The sequence below is a fragment of the Myxocyprinus asiaticus genome, chromosome 45 (assembly GCF_019703515.2).
Source record: "Myxocyprinus asiaticus isolate MX2 ecotype Aquarium Trade chromosome 45, UBuf_Myxa_2, whole genome shotgun sequence".
Classification (NCBI taxonomy): domain Eukaryota; kingdom Metazoa; phylum Chordata; class Actinopteri; order Cypriniformes; family Catostomidae; genus Myxocyprinus; species Myxocyprinus asiaticus.
This window is the reverse complement of record NC_059388.1, coordinates 18,613,547-18,632,527: the sequence shown is the minus strand read 5'-3', so window position 1 is coordinate 18,632,527 and position 18,981 is coordinate 18,613,547. Positions and strand designations below refer to the sequence as shown.

General features: G+C 39.9%; 1 pseudogene; it reads left to right on the top strand.

Annotated features, from left to right (window-relative positions):
• The first annotated feature begins 2,832 nt into the window (after positions 1-2,832).
• On the top strand, positions 2,833-9,563 carry LOC127434930 (plexin-B2-like; annotated as a pseudogene).
• Positions 9,564-18,981: the final 9,418 nt, after the last annotated feature.

Sequence of the window (18,981 nt, the reverse complement as noted above, 5' to 3'; positions counted from 1 at the left end):
TGCATACATACTGTAATAATTTTAGACAAAATAGCAAAATGTTATTTAAAAGTCCTCATCACAAGACAACTTTCCAAAAGTATTTCTTGTCAGCTACCTAGAAAATAACTAAAGATCCAAACTGGAGAAGAATAATGTGACAGGAGTGGACAACATTAATCACTCCTGTTTGTCAGTTGAGAGTCTTTAAGAGTGTCGCTGTATTTTTAATGTCACTGTGGATTATGCACATCACATGCATACGTGAGGAAATAGTTGATTCTTAGCTTAGTTATGGGAAACTGAAACTTTCTCAAAGAGGTTGTATTTGACCCCGCGGTCGCCATAATGCTTCAACCTCAGCTACATCTCGTCCCAGGCTCTGGGTGTCACCACAGGGTCTTTGATGGCTCACACATGGGCTGCTTCCTGTACTATGTCCTGTGGTTAATGAGGAAGGGACTGAGTTGAGGCTGCCCTCTTCTGGTCTCAAGGGAGACACAGGGGATGTGACTGTTTGCACATACCACATACACACTCACACAAAACAAATAGACTCCCTTAAACCCCATACAACCCCAGTGTTTATTCAACCTCTTACACACCCTCACTTTTCTTGGTCACACACACTTCTGCACCCCTACAGCAGTTCTCATCACTCTACCATCTCCAAACCCTTGTTGACCTTTGATTTCTCTCCCTCTAGACTTTACTATCCCATGAAGTCCTAACATCAGTCAGTAAGTGGTTTTGTAGATTCTTGTACAGATTAAGTTGCTGGTTACAAACAGGTAGTAAATAAACAACAAATGAAGTAGTCTTCGCTGTGAATACAATTAACCTGTTTATAAATTTGTTCTACTATAAAGGTGTTTTCTTATAGTAGTAGTAGTAGTTGGCTAGTTCAGTTTTTTGTTTATTTGCTCTTACTATATTTTCAGTAGCCCTATGCCCCCACTACAAAATATGATCCATCCATCCATCCATCCACACATTTTACAGTAATTAAACACTTTCTATAAAATAACAAAAACAACAAACAACTTTTAATTTGCATAGCTAGAAATTTTGCAGACATAATATAACTCTGTGACAGCTATAAACTTCATTAACACTTTCAGGGGGAAATGATGGCATATGGTAAAAAACGTAAAAATGAAAATGATTGTTTATGACTTTCAACCTATTCTAACAGATGCATCCAAGACTACCACAAGTAATTTTTGCCATTTCAATAAAACCACATTTATGTTAGCCAGCTAGATAATGCACTATTGTGACATATTTACATCATTAAGCCTATTATATAGCAGAATTTGCAATGTAGGCAAAAAACAAAAAAACAAAAACAAAAAAAACTAAAAAGACAAGACAAGTTTCAGTTCCCTCAACTGGCCTAAATGTCTCTCACACTGGCCCTGTTGGTTATCAGTTGTTTCCTCCCTTGCATTCTTGCAGTTTTTTTTTTCTTTTCAAAAAGACACGCACACCGGCCAAGGCCTGGGTAGCTCAGCGAGTACTGATGCTAACTACCACCCCTGGAGTTGTGAGTTGAAATCCAGGGTGTGCTGAGTGACTCCAAACAGGTCTCCTAAGCAACCAAATTGGCCCAGTTGCTAGGGAGGGTAGAGTCACATGGGGTAACCTCCTTGTGGTCGTGATTAGTGGTTCTCACTCGCAATGGGGTGCATGGTAAGTTGCGCATGGATCACGGAGGGTGGCATGAGCCTCCACATGCTGTGAGTCTCCGCGGTGTCATGCACAGCAAGCCACATGATAAAATGCACGGATTGACTGTCTCAGAAGCGGAGGCAACTGAGACTTGTCCTTCACCACCCAGATTGAGGTGATAACTGCGAGGACCTACTAAGTAGTGGGAATTGGGCATTCCAAATTGGGAGAAAAGGGAGAAAAAAAAAAAGAAAAAAAAAAAGACATGCACACCAAACTACATAATTATTCCCTGTACTAAATAAAATAATTTTACCATTTTTTACATTTCCAGTTATTTACAGGGCCGATGGATGCAAACATTTATACTCACACTTACTCTAATAACTATTTTTTGCTACAGGAAAGGCGTTGTTGTGAAGAATGCTAATAAGACAGAGAGAGAGAAAGAGAGAGAGAGAGAGAGAGAGAGTTAAGAAAGCCAAAAAATGAAGTATAGCTGAGCACTGAAAAACTATGTTCATCTCATCTAATGAACTTATGGACATAATATCTTATATGCTCAAGATAATATCTCAAGTAGCTAAAGTCTTACAAAATCAAACAATGATATAATGACGGATTCTAATTTCTTACATTGCCAAATGTGCTGAACTAACAATATTTAATTAGTTGCCTTTTTGCGTATTAGATGAACAGGCTAATTTAATGTTGTCTGTCAGATTTCTTGGATATACTTGGCAATTTGATTTTGAAAATTGTATTTAAGATGAGTTTACTCAAAAAAAGTGCTTGTAAAATGTTAACTAATTTAAAGATAGCTCAGCTTTATTATAACTGTGCATGTATTCCTTTCAAACACTACTTTTAGAAGCTAAAATCATTGCTTTATTCAATATGTTGCACCATACTGTATACTCACTTATGTGTTTATGCATATTGAAAAACTTCAGACTGCTAAGCCATGCAACACATTGAAAAAACAGCTGAAAGAATCACTGGACTCTCACTCCTTTCCATAAATGCTGTTTGCACACGGCCAGTATCATCACAGTGGACCACTCCCACAAAATGTTTAAGCAGAAGTTGTTTGCATTTCTAGCATAAATTATGCTCGTAATCCAGCTATTTTAGAGAAACCACTTTGGCCACATATTCTGAGTTTGCACCGCTTTGCAGAACAACATATCCTGTTTTGTGATGCACTGATCATGTAAGTACTGATTGGTTGTTTATAATTTCTTAATTTTTTTTATTGGAGGATTTACATCATATCATGTCCATCCAAATTCTATATAGACTCTTAAGTTTAATTTACTCGAACTCTTGCTCTTTGGTTCATTATACATGCCAGGCATGAAATCTCACCAAATAATCAGTTAACTAAATTCATTCTTCATTTGCATCATCACTTCCATTGTCTGTGGATTGTAATTTTTTTGTTTGTTTTCTTGTTAACCTAACTTTGCTGACCTTATTTTGTTGTAAGGGCCACTGGCTTCGTGGAGTGAACTGAGTTTCTTTCACAAAAGGTGAATAACTATTCAAATTTATTTCTGCCTTAACAATAATGTTTACATTTTTCACATAAAATATTTGAATGCATTGAATTGAGCCACCTTCAGTTATGTCTGCATCAGGCACTCCCTCTGATTGAGCACTTAACTTCCACTCTACTGTTTTCTGTGCCTGCAGTAATTTGGGTGACTTTACCTGTTTATGTGATTTGTATCTTGTTCTCTCTATCTTTAAGACATGGCATGGAGGGCCCTAGCAGTGTTGTCACTGCTGCTGTGTTTTGGCTTGTCTTGCTGTAAGCCTCAGGCTCAGTTTTCTTCATCTACTGTCATCAAAAATGCTGTTCAGGACCCTCAAACGGGTCGAATCTACCTGGGTGCCATCAATGCCATCTTTCAACTGAAGTCAAACCTGCGACTTGAGAGCAGTGCCATGACAGGCCCTAAACTGGACAACCCACACTGCACTTTCCCAATTACTGCATATTGTGCCAACGCAAAAGAAACAGACAACATTAACAAATTCCTGCTGGTCAGCTCTGCCAACAGCACTTTGGTCATGTGTGGTAGCGTTTTCAGAGGCATCTGTTCCTTGGTGAACCTCAACAGTGTGGAGAAAGTGGTGTACTACAGAGATTCCAAAGGCGAGAAGACATACGTCTAAGCACTAAGGAGCCTGTCGCTGTGGTGGGGGTGATTTCGTATTTCACAGACACTAATTCTAATGCTAACCTTAGTGTGTTTCTAGTGGAGAAGGGCTACGATAGCTTGGAAAGTTCGAAACTCATCAGCACTCAGTTGCTGCAGGAGCATGGCGAAATAGATGTCTTCGAGAACATTGTTGAAGCATCCACCATCCAGACCAGCCCTTTCGTTCAGCGCTACCTCCATGACTTTAGTCATGCGTTCAAGGATAACGGCTATCTACTAATCTACTAATTTAGTAGAAAATTCACTTTCATAGCACGTCTATGTGAGGACAACCATCATTACTATTCCTACACTGATCTTCAGCTCAACTGCACCGTCAACAGTGAACTTCAAGAGAACATGTTCAACAAGGTCCAGGCGGCACATCTGGCCACTCCTGGAGAAATTCTGGCTCAGAATATCACTCCTTACCACCCCTGGAGTTTGCTAGTTCACTAGTTAGAATCCCAGGGCTTGCTGAGTGACTCCAGCCAGGTCTCCTAAGCAACCAAATTGGCCCGGTTGCTAGGGAGGGTAGAGTCACATGGGGTAACCTCCTCGTGGTCGCTATAATGTGGTTCGTTCTCGGTGGGGCGCGTGGTGAGTTGAGCGTGGATGCCGCGGTGGATGGCGTGAAGCCTCCACATGCACTATGTTTCCGTGGCAACGCGCTCAACCAGCCATGTGATAAGATGCACAGGTTGACGGTCTCAGACACGGAGGCAACTGAGATTCATCCTCCGCCACCCAGATTGGGGCGAATCACTACGCGAAAAAAAAAAGAACATCACTCCTTCAAATCTGAAAAATAAAGTTCTGTTTTCAGTGTTCAGTGCGGATGAGGACGGCAGCCGATCAGCCTTGTGCTTGCACCCTCCCGCTCAGCAGCATCAATGCAAGGCTTGAGTCCTGTTACACTGGAGAGTTTCTGGAGGATGGCAAGTCAAAGACTGTTTATATCTGCTGGAGCAAAAGAGTTGGGGTGAGTTGGGTTTTTTGGCTCTGCTTCTCTGTTGTGTGGTCTTACAAGGTCCTTTTGAATGAATATATGAATGTATGTATGAACAGAAGGATATGGTGAAGGAATATAAATGCGGTGCAGATTTCCTGCCTACTCCATTAGCCAGTAAACCTGAATTCGCTCTGGCCGTCAGACCTGTCTTCACCCGAAATGATATGCTGACTGCAGTAGCTGTGGCAGTGGAGAACGAGCATACAGTGGCCTTCTTGGGAACCAGTGGGGAAGAAGTGTTAAAGGTAAGGACCGTGTCCCATTCCAGCACTCTTCTTGGGTCTGATTTAGAACACTGCGGCCCTTGAGAGTTTGACTGTGGCTTAGTGGCTAAAGATATGGGCTGGTAACCAAAAGGATGTTGGTTCAAACCCCATAAGTGATGATACTATTATGGTCTTCTTCAGCAAGGCACTTAAACTCTAGTTGGACGCACCCTATTGTATGAAGGTACGGTCACACTAGACTACATGTTCCGTTTACTTTCAAATTCGCAAGACCAGAAACACAAGCTCATGCAGAGAAATTTTGCATTCTGCTGCAGACTAGAAGACGTTTGACCAATAGAAGATCGTAACATCACACTGAGCTCTTGGCTCAAAACAAAGAATACATATTTCAATGCTGTGTGTTTTTGTTGTTGCAGGAAAGTGAGTAGATGGTATATTTTAATATTTAGATTATAATAATTTTTGTTATTTGTGATTTATTTTTATTAAGACCAGTGTTGGGTGTAATCAAACTACAAAGTAATTAGTAACTGTAATCTAATTGCTATGCCTATTTCTAATATACACTGCCTGGCCAAAACAAAATTTGCATACTCCAATATTTTGTTGGACCGCCTTTAGCTTTGATTATGGTGCACATTTGTAGTGGCATTGTTTCAACAACCTTATGCAACATCACAACATTTATTTCTGTCCAGAGTTGCATTAATTTTTGGCCGAGATCCTGTATTGATGACGGGAGAGTCGAACCACTCCGTAAAGCCTTTTCCAGCACATCCCAAAGACTTTCAATGGGGTTAAGGTCAGGACTCTGTGGTGGCCAATTCATGTGAGAAAATGATTCCTCATGCTCCCTAAACCACTCTTTCACAATTTGAGCCCGATGAATCTTGGCATTGCCGTCCTGGAATATGACTGTGCCGTCAGGGAAGAAAAAATCCATTGATGGGGATAACCTGATAATTCAGTACATTCATGTAGTCAGCTGACTTAATTTTATTGCCGCATAACATTGCTGAGCCTAGACCTGACCAACTGAAGCAACCCCAGATCATAACACTGCCTCCAGAGGCTTGTACAGTAGGCACCATGCATGATGGGTGCATCGCTTCATGCGCTTCTCTTCTTTCCCCTATGTGCCCATCGCTTTGGAATGGGGTAAATCTGGACTCATCAGACCACATGACCTTTTTCCATTGCTCCACAGTCCAATCTTTATGCTCCCTAGCAAATTTAAGTAGCCTTTTCTGATTAAGTGGCTTTCTTGTGGCCACACAGCTGTTTAGTCCCAATCCTTTAAGTTCTTGTCGCATTGTGCTTGTGGAAATACTCTTACTTTCACTATTAAACATAGCCGTGAGTTCAACTGTCGATTTTTTACGATGTGACTTTATCAAGCGTTTTAGTGATCTCCAATCACGATCATTCAAGATTTTTTTCCGACCACATTTCTTCCATGAAGCTGACGGTTCACCACTATCCTTCCAAGTTTTAATAATGAAATCCAGTGATTTCAGCAATATCCTTAGTTGTTTTCTTTGTTTGATACAGGCCAATAATTTGCCCCTTCTGAAACACAATAACATCTTTCCCACGGCCATGGGATGCGTCTTCCGACATGGTTGTTTAAGAAATGAGAAGTTACACACTGCATCAGTTAGGGTTAAAATAATTGTTGCCAGTTGAAACATATTAATCACTACAATAATGATCCAATCATAGGCTCTTGTGTATCTGCTTATTTAAATCCAAACTTCAAAAAAATTTTTGCCCAGGCAGTGTATTATTTATATAGAATACATGGATTATGGCACTGTAACAAGTCATTGTGAAAGAGAAATGTGTGGTGCTGAATGTATGACTTGTTTGTAACAATGAAGGAAGAAATATAAACTTTTCAAATTTGTTGAGCGAAAAGTGTTTTAGAAAGTAACTTAAAAGTAAAGTAATTGGTAATGTGATTACTTTTCAATGAAGTAATTAGCAATGTAATGTGATTCAAATTTTAGAGAAATAATTAGTACTTTGTAGTGGATTACTACTTTAAAATAACTTTAAAGGACCACAAGCCCTCATGAGTGACATCATATCCTGTCTGTTACGATGTCCAAAATACTTTTGTATGCTCAAAGCCTAGTGTGAACACCTCTTAAATGACCACTTGGATAAAAATGAATGAATGAATGTAAATGACTGCTATGTGTCCCACTACTCATAACCTCTAATCTTTCACCTTGCAGGTGCATCTTCATCCCAGCCATTCTGAATTTTATCACAGGATTCCAGGGGAACGCATAGATGGTGGGGTGAACAAAAACCTCTTTCTTGATTCCAGTTCGGATCACCTGTATATCACCACAGGCAGAAAGGTCTACAAACAGTTTATGAGCACATTCACAACACAACTTGCATTGAGTCAAAAACACAGAACATCCACTGGTTTAAACCTGACTGTATAATGTTGACTCATCATAGAATTTGTTTGTAGATTTCACACCCCAAAGACTTGGTCGGTCACCAAGCAAAATTACTTTGTTTAATGTCCATTCATTTTCTTAAACTCTTAATCAGAATCAGAATGAGCTTTCTGTTGTCATGTACACAAGGAATTTGTTTTGGTGATAGGAGAAATAAGTGCACACAGAACATTACAGTAAGACACAGAATATAAAACAAGGTAAGAGTATAAATAGACATACAAATAATAGGACATATAACAGAATGGCATATGTACATGTGCAAGTGGTAATGTATGTGCAAATTTACAATGTACATGAGATATGAATTTATATTATTGCACTATAGGGGAGTCCTGAGGCAGTTTAATTGTTCATGAGGAAAATGCCACCTTCGCTGGACCAGACAGGACTGACAAAAAGTGCTCTTCACTGACGAGTCGCAGTTTTGTCTCACCAGGGGTGATGGTCAGACTCGTGTTTATCGTCGAAGGAATGAGCATTACACCAAGGCCTGTACTCTGGAGCGGGATCAGTTTTGAGGTGGAGGGTCCGTCATGGTCTGGTCATGGTGTCACAGCATCATCGGACTGAGCTTGTTGTCATTGCAGGCAATCTCAATGCTGTGCGTTACAGGGAAGACATCCTCCTCCCTCATGTGGTACCCTTCCTGCAGGCTCATCCTGACATGACCCTCCAGCATGACAATGCCACCAGCCATACTGCTCGTTCTGTGCATGATTTCCTGCAAGACAGGAATGTCAGTGTTCTGCCATGGCCAGCGAAGGGCCTGGATCTCAATCCCATTGAGCACGTTTGGGATCTGTTGGATTGGAGGGTGAGGGCTAGGGCCATTCCCCCCAGAAATGTCCAGGAACTTGCAAGTGCCTTGGTGGAAGAGTAGGGTGACATCTCACAGCAAGAACTGGCAAATCTGGTGCAGTCCATGAGGAGGAGATGCACTGCAGTACTTAATGCAGCTGGTGGCCACACCAGATACTGACTGTTACTTTTGACCCCCCCATTATTCCATTTCTGTTAGTCACATGTCTGTGAAACTTTTCAGTTTATGTTTTAGCTGTTGAATCTTTTTATGTTCATACAAATATTTACACATGTTAAGTTTGCAGCTGAAAGTGAGAGGACATTTCTTTTTTTGCTGAGTTTGGGTGTACACAGGACAGACTCAATGATGGCCGAGTAGAACTGTGTCAGCAGCTCCTGTGGCAGGTTGAACTTCCTCAGCTGTCGAAGGAAGTACAACCTCTGCTGAGCCTGCTTCACAATTGAGTCTATGTGGGTGTCTCATTTCAGGTCCTGAGAGATAGTAGAGCCTAGGAACCTGCATGACTCCACTAATGCAGAAGCTGTTGTCTTGGGTGGACTGTCGAACACAGTGGCATCAATAATAAGGAATCCTAAACTAACCAAATGAGCAATAATGGATTTTGCCATTGTTTTATTGTGTAGTTTGATTGTATTTCTTCTCTGTTGTGTAGATCCCCAAAGTGCAGGTGCAGGCCTGTGAAGAGAAGAAAGATTGTCATTCATGTGTGTCCCAGCATGACGTGAGTCTTTCAAACTTATTTTACTACCAAAAGTTCAACAACATTTGAACATTTACCTCTAAGACAAGTACGAGTGCTCCTACTACAACAGAGTTTGAAATGAAGGTATATTTAATGATTCTGTAACTAAGCATCATAAAACACTTGTGGGCCCCTGCTAGCTTATGCCCTCTGGAAGCAGCAAGCAACCATGTGACTTGCATCCCTTTTAAAGTATGTTTTTTAACAGGAAATACTTTGTTTTGAAAGTATTTATACTGCAAAATGCAGCAGAATACAGGTTTAAGAAAGTGGGCCATTAAATCCTTTAGGGAATGACATTATTACAGAATTCTGAGATATGCCTGAGAGGCTGTCTAGTCAAAGTGAATGCAGTGTGGCTTATTACCCATGTTCCTTTACTGTTTCTCCTGTAGCTGTACCAGAAAGAAGCACTGTAGCAGGGGAGCTGAGAAGAATGCCTCGTTCAAAGCAGACCATTCAGTCTTTTGAACCCTGCAAGCTGCCAGACATAAGGCCCTTTACCAATATAGAAATTAAAGCAAGTTTCAGGTACTTTTACCTGGAACTATTACTTTTCATCATTTTCGCACATGAAGAACTAATTGTTTAGAGGGACTTTTTAGCTGCTACTCTGGGGTAGGCACCTCTACCACAGAAGAGGGACTGTGGTTGGTGCTGCAACCTGTGATTGCTCAAACACGTATGACACACAAAGCAATGAGAAACGCGAGAAATCGGCATCCGATAGGAGTAAACAAACTTGTAGCTACTAACCTGCTATTTAGAGGACTGCGCTAATTTTCCAATCCCTTAACAGGAATTACATAAAACCGCAAAGTATCCAAAGAGCATCGCCTGTTTGACATATGTATAAGCAAGAGGTGAGCAGAGTTGCTACTTGACTTCAACTACAGGGTCCGCTTTGAGTTCATCACATCTGTACTGTGTGTGACTATAGAGAAAATAAAGTGCACTGCATTGAAAAAACAGATTTTCCATGGTAAAACTGACATGGTAAATTCTTGTCACATTTAAGGTGTACAGCCTCTGTGTGGCAATTTCCTGATCAAGTGTTGAGTCACATAAACATCCGAAGAATAGAAGCAGTATGCGCACATCCAAACATCAAGGCGGGTGCACATTCAAAAAAGGGACAAAAATCACAAAACAAGGAGAGAAAGGAACAATGCTATAGTTGCTGTCATGTATTTTAATAGAAAAAACAACAACATTTCAATCCCTTGGGTCTTCGTCAGGCAGTAAAAAACATCAGGTATTGAAGGCCTATATAAATACTCACACCTGGCAATGGGTGTGGGCAGCAAACAAGCAAACAATTATCCAGTGAGGACATACAACAAGTCAACTATCCTATCTAAAAAAACAATCACCATTGACCTACAAGATCATAAAATACCACCAGTTATACAAATCCTAAAAATCTACTATCACGGCATCAGCAATGCATTACAAAGGCAAATGAAACTTTACAATTAACATTATAAATAGATTCATGATATTCAAGCAAATTAAGTAAAAACCAGTAACATAAACAAACAAGCATAAGAAAACCAAATATTACATGACACTAGAACATCCAGACACTTGTGGCGCACTGAGATTTTCAGGTATAGGATATTCCCAACCACACACTGTGTCTGGAGATTTCCAGATGTACCACCTAGATGACGTCCTATTTCCCTTACAAAAAATCTAGAGTCCTGGTAAACTAGCTGCAAACTTGATGCAAATTTGCCTCTCAATATTTTCACATGCAAATAGCTTTGTTTTCACAAATCTTGGCAATAATGGACATTTGGCTGCAAGTTTGCTGCAAAGCTCTTTTGCATGTGAAAATGATCAGTGGTGAATCTGCGGCAAGTTTTCAGCAAATTTGCAATGCACTCTCTATTTTAGTAAGTGTTTTGTTTTGTGTGAAGAAACAAGCTTTTATATTATTGAATATTTGTGGAATTTAAACCACTCGCTTGACCAATATACACTGGTCATGGCCACAATATACACTCACTTAGCACTTTATTAGGAACACCTGTACACCTACTTATTCAACCATCAGAATGGTGAAAAATGTGATCTCAGTGATTTAAACCGTGGCCTGATTGTTGGTGCCAGATGGGCTGGTTTGAGTATTTCTGTAACTTTTGATCTCCTGGGATTTTTTTTAACACACAACAGTCTCTAGAGTTTACTCAGAATGGTGCCAAAAACATCAAGTGAGCGGCAGTTCTGTGGATGGAAATGCCTTGTTGATGAGAGAGGTCAACAGAGAATGGCCAGACTTGTTCAAGCTGACAGAAAGGCTACGGTAACTCAAATAACCACTCTGTTCAAATGACGTGAGCAGAATAGCATCTCAGAATGCACAACACATCGAACCTTGAGTCAGATGGCTACAACAGCAGAAGACACTTTATTAGGACCATCGTGTTCCTCATAAAGTGCTCAGTGGGTGTACATAACATGTATCTAATACAGTATACTGGATATTAAAGTAACATAATAACATATCAAATATAAATAAAGAGGAAAAAATGTATAAAAACATGCAGACATAATATCATATATACTGAAAACTTGCTGTTAACAATGTGATGTGATGTACAACTGTTGGAGAGGGAATGTAATGTGCAGTGGTGAGCCTATGTGCAGATAGTAAGGGTAAGTACAGGTGAATTGCATATTAAACTAAAATTATTTCTGGACTACTACATTGTTTTGTTTTTTTTACCCCTAGGATAATGGACATAAATAATACGATGTTTAGTGAGAGTGGGTAAATTAAATCTATTATAAACGTAACCGTAATGAAATCCAATTTTAATGAGGAAAGTGTTGCATGCCTGTTACTGTGTGGTTAACTTGCATCAAAACAATGAGTGAGTATTTTAGTACAGTATTTTATTTTGAGTCAAAAAAGCCTTTATTGTAAAAACAGTGTTGATAAATAGGTTTATAATGCATTTTCAACATGTTCCCTTTCAAGTTGGTCACTCTATGCTGCGTCACGTAGCTGACGATGTCAGATAGCGCTTTGTGCACCACGTTGTCGCGCATATATATAAAGAAACAGAATTTTCTTTTTCAGGGTAGCAATATCAACTGTTCGCACTCTTGAAGCCCATTTCCTCATCAGATTTGCACCTTTACAGTGGGTGGATTATTTTGTCTGCTCCGACAATTATTGTTCATCAATGATTTGCCGTTGTGACTGCACATCGACAGCACGTGGACTGATTTCTCCTCCTGTTTGTCAGCGGACAGACAAGCCCACTGTCCAGGTTTGGGATTTAGAGTTTGTTTTAAAAGCACTTACGGGTCCCCTTTTCGAGCCATTAGCTACAGTGAGCTTACGGTTACTCTCAATAAAGACTGCGCTGCTTCTCGCTTTGGCTTCAGTAAAACGTGTCGGGGACCTTCAAGCATTGGCAGTTGATGACTCTTGTTTAGAGTTTAGACCATGATTGCCAAGAGCCGTTCTCAAACCCGGGAAGAGTTACATGCCCAAGATTTTGACCATTCTGGAGTGCTGTCGTTTAAGCCATTAACTAATAAGGTAGCAAGGCAGCCTAATTTTTCACATGCAGAACAGTTTGTGTAAAACAGCCCTAACAAAAGTGTAGCTCTGATCCTGGCATCCTCCCGTTGTTGCTATTGAATTGCATGTGCAAACAACATCAGAAGAAAAATGGTCAACACTAGATTATGTCCCTATGGGGGTTGCTTTTGTGCATGTGAATGCAAGAGGGAAAAGTCTCCTCAAGTGTGCTCTTCCTTAAAGGTGCACTCCATGATTTATTATTATTATTTTTTCTCATTAAAAAAGTTTAACTCCTAAAGACATGAATTGTAATCTTGCAATATATGTAGGAAATCATGACCACTCACATTAAAATGAAGACTCCAGTCATATCAGTAACCTTATAAAAGCTGTTTGATTCTACATGGAGAGGGTCCCCTCATGGAAGCTGCCATATTAGAATCACATGACCAGTCAAATTCTACTCACTATCAGTAACCAGCCTGTTATTGGACACATTCACTATTGGATTAAATGAATCATGGCTGACTATGAATAGTGAATTTCTACAATGTCATCTGATACTGAAAACTATTTATTTAAAATTATGCTGCATCCAACTCGCTAGGTGTCACTGCAAATCCTAGATGACACAAGCAAAAAGTTACTGAGTGCACCTTAAATAGTTCTCATCTAGAGAGTTACTAAGGGTAAAGTACTGGGACTATATGTGGGAAAGGGGCTATAGAGCAGGCCTCGTGTATAAGAACACAAACAGACTGAAGCCACAGTCACACTTGCCTATGAGTATGTGAAATTATTTCGGACACTGTAACAGACAGGATATGATGTTATGCTTGAGGGCTTCTAACTTGAATAAATAAATCACTAACATATACATATATATACACACTGATCAGCCACAACATTAAAACCACCTGCCTAATATTGTGTAGGTCCCCCTCATGCTGCCAAAACAGTGCCAACCTGCATCTCAGAATAGCATTTTGAGATTATATTCTTCTCACCACAATTTTACAGAGCAGTTATTTGAGTTATCGTAGACTTTGTCAGTTCGAACCAGTCTGGCCATACTCTGTTGACCTCTCTCATCAACAAGGCATTTCCATCCACAGAACTGCCACATACTGGATGTTTTTTTGTTTTGTTTTTGGCACCATTCTGAGTAAATTCTAGAGAAAATCCCAGGAGATCATCAGTTACAGAAATACTCAAACCAGCCCATCTGGCACCAACAATCATCCATGCAATTATCTAATCAGCCAATCGTGTGGCAGCAGTGCAGTGCATAAAATCAAGCAGATACGGTTCAGGAGCTTCAGTTAATGTTCACATCAACCATCAGAATCAGGAAAAAATGCTATTCTGAGATGCTGGTTGGTGCTGTTTTAGCGGCACAGAGGGGACCTACATAGCATTAGGCAGATGGTTTTAAAGTTGTGTGTGTGTGTGTGTGTGTGTGTGTGTGTGTGTCTATATATATATATATATATATATATATATATATATATATATATATATATATATATATCACATATGTTAAAATATACCATCTACTCACTTTCCTGCAGGAATAAAAACATGCAGCTTTGAAATATGCATTCTTTGTATTAAGCTAAGACAAGGTCAGTGTGTGACTTTTCAATCTTCTGTTGGTCACACGTCTTCTCGTATGAATTCACGGGTCAGTTCTCCAAACTTGAACTTTTGCAGAGAGTCACTTAAAAAATGAGGAGATAAGAAATTCAGCAGGTTTTTTTAATTAGTAAAATGACAACTGAATTTGTTGCAAACCACTAGCTGTCAGCATTTTGTCATTTTACAGTCAAATTTTACCCATTCTTAAAATAACAGAGGTATTTATGACCGTTAAAGTCATCAAACAATAATCTAGTTCCATGATCCATACCATATAAATACACTTGTTTTGCATGCTATCACCAAATCCATTTGTGTTTTTGAAGTCTGAACAGCACAAAAACACAATCTAATTTTTACAGTTTCGAAGGTGCTTTGGTTTAAACCGATTAAAATCTGATTTTTCTTAATGTGTCTCAGTCTGAACGGTCAGATTGGATTTAATGTGTCTTTTCCATCATTCGTTGTGCACGATGGGATTTTTCGTCAGGTGTTACATGTACTGCATTCCATATGACATAAACGATGCATTCACAGGACATTTCGAGGGGAAAACAATAATGATGGCCATGCTATAGGATCCTTACAAGAGAATTGTCAATAAAAATGACTTAAAGTGAATTCAGATTGACCATTTTATTAAACCTTTCAGCCCTCCGACAGTGGAAGGTGAAGTAGGGTGGACAGATGTCCTGTTTTTCCCAGGACAGTCCCGTATTTAAGCACTTTTTCTAGTGTCCCGACTTATTCTGAAAAAAAAAAAGTGTTTTTTCCCATATTTTCCCCTCTCCTAAAATTTCTCTATCACCTATGCGGCTTTCTCTGTCACATGAGTATACTAATCAAAGGTAGCCAAGGATACGGCTTGTAAAACCAATAAAATCACACTGTGTTATTTGAAGTACATGACTGGATTAAACTATCCAATCACAATCCCCTATCAATAAATGCCCAGTTAGTGAACTGATTGAAGAGTAAGTTTGAAAGAGCACACAGATGAAATTGCAGCTGGAAAAATGTCAAGGAAGCATACATGTACATTTAAAGAGGATCTTCTAAAAGAGATACAATTTCTAAAAAAAGGAGTCACAGACAGAGCCTTGTAAAGTGAGGTGTGAAATTTGTGGAGCTCGCTTTTCCATCGCCCATTGAGGCCACACAGACATCGCACAGCATGTTCATACAAAAAAACATGTGGATGCTGCTAAAAGTAAGTGTGCCACACCAAGTGTAGGTTTTTTTTTTTTTTTTTGGGTGAAAGCAAAGTTCCAAATCTGACATGGTGCATGCAAGTGAAGGACTTTTTGCTTATCATTCTGTTGTGCACGGCCATAGCTTTGCACATTCATGACCTGAGAAAAGTCTTGCAGGCCAGGCTGGAGGAATCATTCATACCCTCTGACATCAAAAAGTCATTGGATGTCCTGGTTGATGCTGGTGACATGTGAGTGGATGATTTCTTTTGTGCAGTGAGAAACTTTTATTCAGCATCGGTGGATTACCTCCGAAACTGGAGCCGCTCATTGGAGAACACAGAAAAACTTGAGTTGGCCCTACTGAGAGACATCCCAGAGTGGAAAGACATTCAGAGCAGCCTCGAACACTTCTACTCCAGAATCTCAGTTTGATTGATGAAACTACGCTCTTTGATGAGTGGTCTTGCATGAAAAACATTGTCACTCGTCGCATCACCGAGTGGAACGTGAACAAGATGGCCGTGTCTGAGAGATGGACAGATGTTTTCTTGAGCTGGAGAGCAAGACCATCAACTTCGCCATGTGTCTTAGCCAAGGTTGTGGAGTTTGTTTTATGCCTGTCATGGACATCTGCATCTGTGGAGTGTATGCTCTCATTAATGAATGCAGCATGGACACAGGATAAATCTTGACTCAGTGTAGCAGTGGACTGCTCTGCATTTTACAATTATACACTTTTTTTTTTCTCTCCCCTTTTCTCCCCAATTTGGAATGCCCAATTGCCAATGCGCTCTAAGTCCTCATGGTGGCTAAGTGACTCTCCTCAATCCGGGTGGCGGAGGATGAATCTCAGTTGCCTCCGCATCCGAGACCATCGGTCCGTGCATCTTATCACTTGACTTGTTGAGCGTGTAACCGTGGCATCCACACACAACTCTCCATGCGCCCCACCGAGAGCAAGAACCACATAGCGACCATGAGGAGGTTAACCCAACATGACTCTACCCACCCTAGCAACCGGGCCAATTGGTTGCTTAGGAATCCTGACTGGATTCACTCAACACGCCTGACTGGATTAACTCAACGCCCTGGATTCAAACTTGCGACTCCAAGTGTGGTAGTCAGCGTCTTTACTTGCTGAGCTACCCAGGCCCCTACAATAAACTCTTGAAAGAAAAGCAGCAGTGTTGAGTAAGTTACTCTAAAAAAGTAATTACTAACAACTAATTACATCTACAGTGTAGTTAGATTACTGTACTAATTACTCTGTCTGAATAGTAATTGCATTAGGCTACTTATTACTAATTGCTTTCTAAAACCCTTATCAACCTCGACCAGATGAAAAATACAAGGATAGACATGAAAACGTTCTTTTAATTCTTTCAATTAAAACATACAAAATCAAATAAATTATTCATGAACTGGCCAAAGAATTTAAGGGGGCAGCGTTAAATTAGAAAACATATTTTAACATTTAAAAATTTTGATTTTAAATTCACTATTGTTTTATATAGAATTGTTCTATAGTCTATACAGTATTTAACACAATTACATCGGAAGTAACTGTAATATAATTACTGAAAAATTAACAGTAATTCCTTTACTTTTTCAAAGAAAGTCATTTAATTACAGTAATTAATAACTTAGTAATGCATTACACCCAACACTGACAAGTGCACACTAAGGAAAAATTGCTGCCAGCGAAAAGTACAAGGTGACAATAGTTATAGATGCGGATGCACCCTCTAATTCGCATTGTTCTATGCCTAGGTAAGGATACCTCAATTTAATTTTTGCTGGGAGGGGGCTGTCCCGTTTTCCACAAGCAGGAATCTGGTCACCCTAAGTATAAGGGGAATCTCTCCTGATTGGAACGCACCCATATGTCAAATATACTCTTAAAACCTCTTAAAATAATACAGATATTGGCTTTACTCACCCAAAGAGATGCACTAATGTGTGGTAACACACACCGGCTGCGAGCCTCCACAGCACGATGAGGTTGAATGTCTCATGCGAATATGGGACGCTAGAGCATTTTGAGCACTTTAACACAGGATGGGGGTCCTCTTCAAAAGTCTCGCTGTCTGACCCGCCATCAATATGGGACATTTCGCTACCTGCTAAAATAATAGGTGTGTCTCGTTTGGGATAAAATACAGGACGTCTGACAAAAACAGGACAGTTGAAACACTAGTAGCAATAATAGGGGAGATTCTAGATCGTTTTGACTGGGGGGACCAGGGTGGGGCCGGGTGTGCTTGTTGGGGGGGCAACTGTATTATACCTTAAATGTCCCCTGTACACATAAAACATAATCTGCTGTTTTAATATTTGCAAACATGCCATTTTTTTTTAAGACAAGCAAAGATTCACCAAATCTTTGTGAATTTTCATTTTAAAATATATAAACAAACAGGCTCATGACAAATGTTTCGATTAGTCAATACACCCTAACATTCTGGTTTTACCCATAATCTTTAAGCCATGTTGCCATGCTGTTCTTTAAAGTGACAAATGCAGTAAAATTCTTGGGTAAAATGACTAGTTGGCTACATCAAGATTTTAGGTTAGAATTTCAGTAGGCTATAATCAGCATGTACAGGTCATGTAAATGGTCACCATTTCCTTTAAGATTCTTCTAAGAATTAAGCACATTTTTTAAATTCACTAGTTCATTTTAAATGGTCCAGTGTAACAAGTTAATTTTTAAACGTATGTATCTATCTCAATTACTATGAATTTAAAAAAAGTAATAAGTAAATAAGATGGCTTTAATGTGTTTTTTGTCATTTTTATTTTGTCTGTCAGTGTCTATGTGCACGTGGTACGTGCAGTGCAGTGTGGGTGTTACGAACACTCCCCTTGATAACCACCAGAGAGGACCGATCACCCGAGTATTAACTGTTTCTCACGAACTACGATTCCCATCATCCTCAGCGGGACTGATTACTACACACCTGTACCTTATTTAATGGACTATTTAAGCACTGCAAACACTTGGTTCAGTGCAAAGTCTTGTTTTTGCCCCGGTTAACATTTCTGAGCATTTTTCCATATTAGTCTGCCTGTGTTTGAACTTCTGCCTGTTATCGTCATTCTGATTCACTGCTGCCTGCCTTTTGACTTTGATCTGTTCAACACCTCAACCAATTCCCGTGGACAATCCATCAACACCGAATCCCATCACCGCCAATCCACGACTCGCCTTCTCAAATAAGTTTGACGGTACACCTTCTAAATGTAAGGGATTTTTTATGCAATGCTCGATGTTTCTGGGCCAACAGCCTACACTTTATCCCACTGAGGAGAGTCGCATTTGCTTTGTATGTTCACTGCTCACCAGGAGGGCATTGGATTGGGCTACTGCCGTGTGGTCTAACGAGGGTTCGAGATTCACCTTATTCACCAGCTTCAAACGATGCTTTTGCAAGGTGTTTGAATATCCCGAGGGAGGAATAA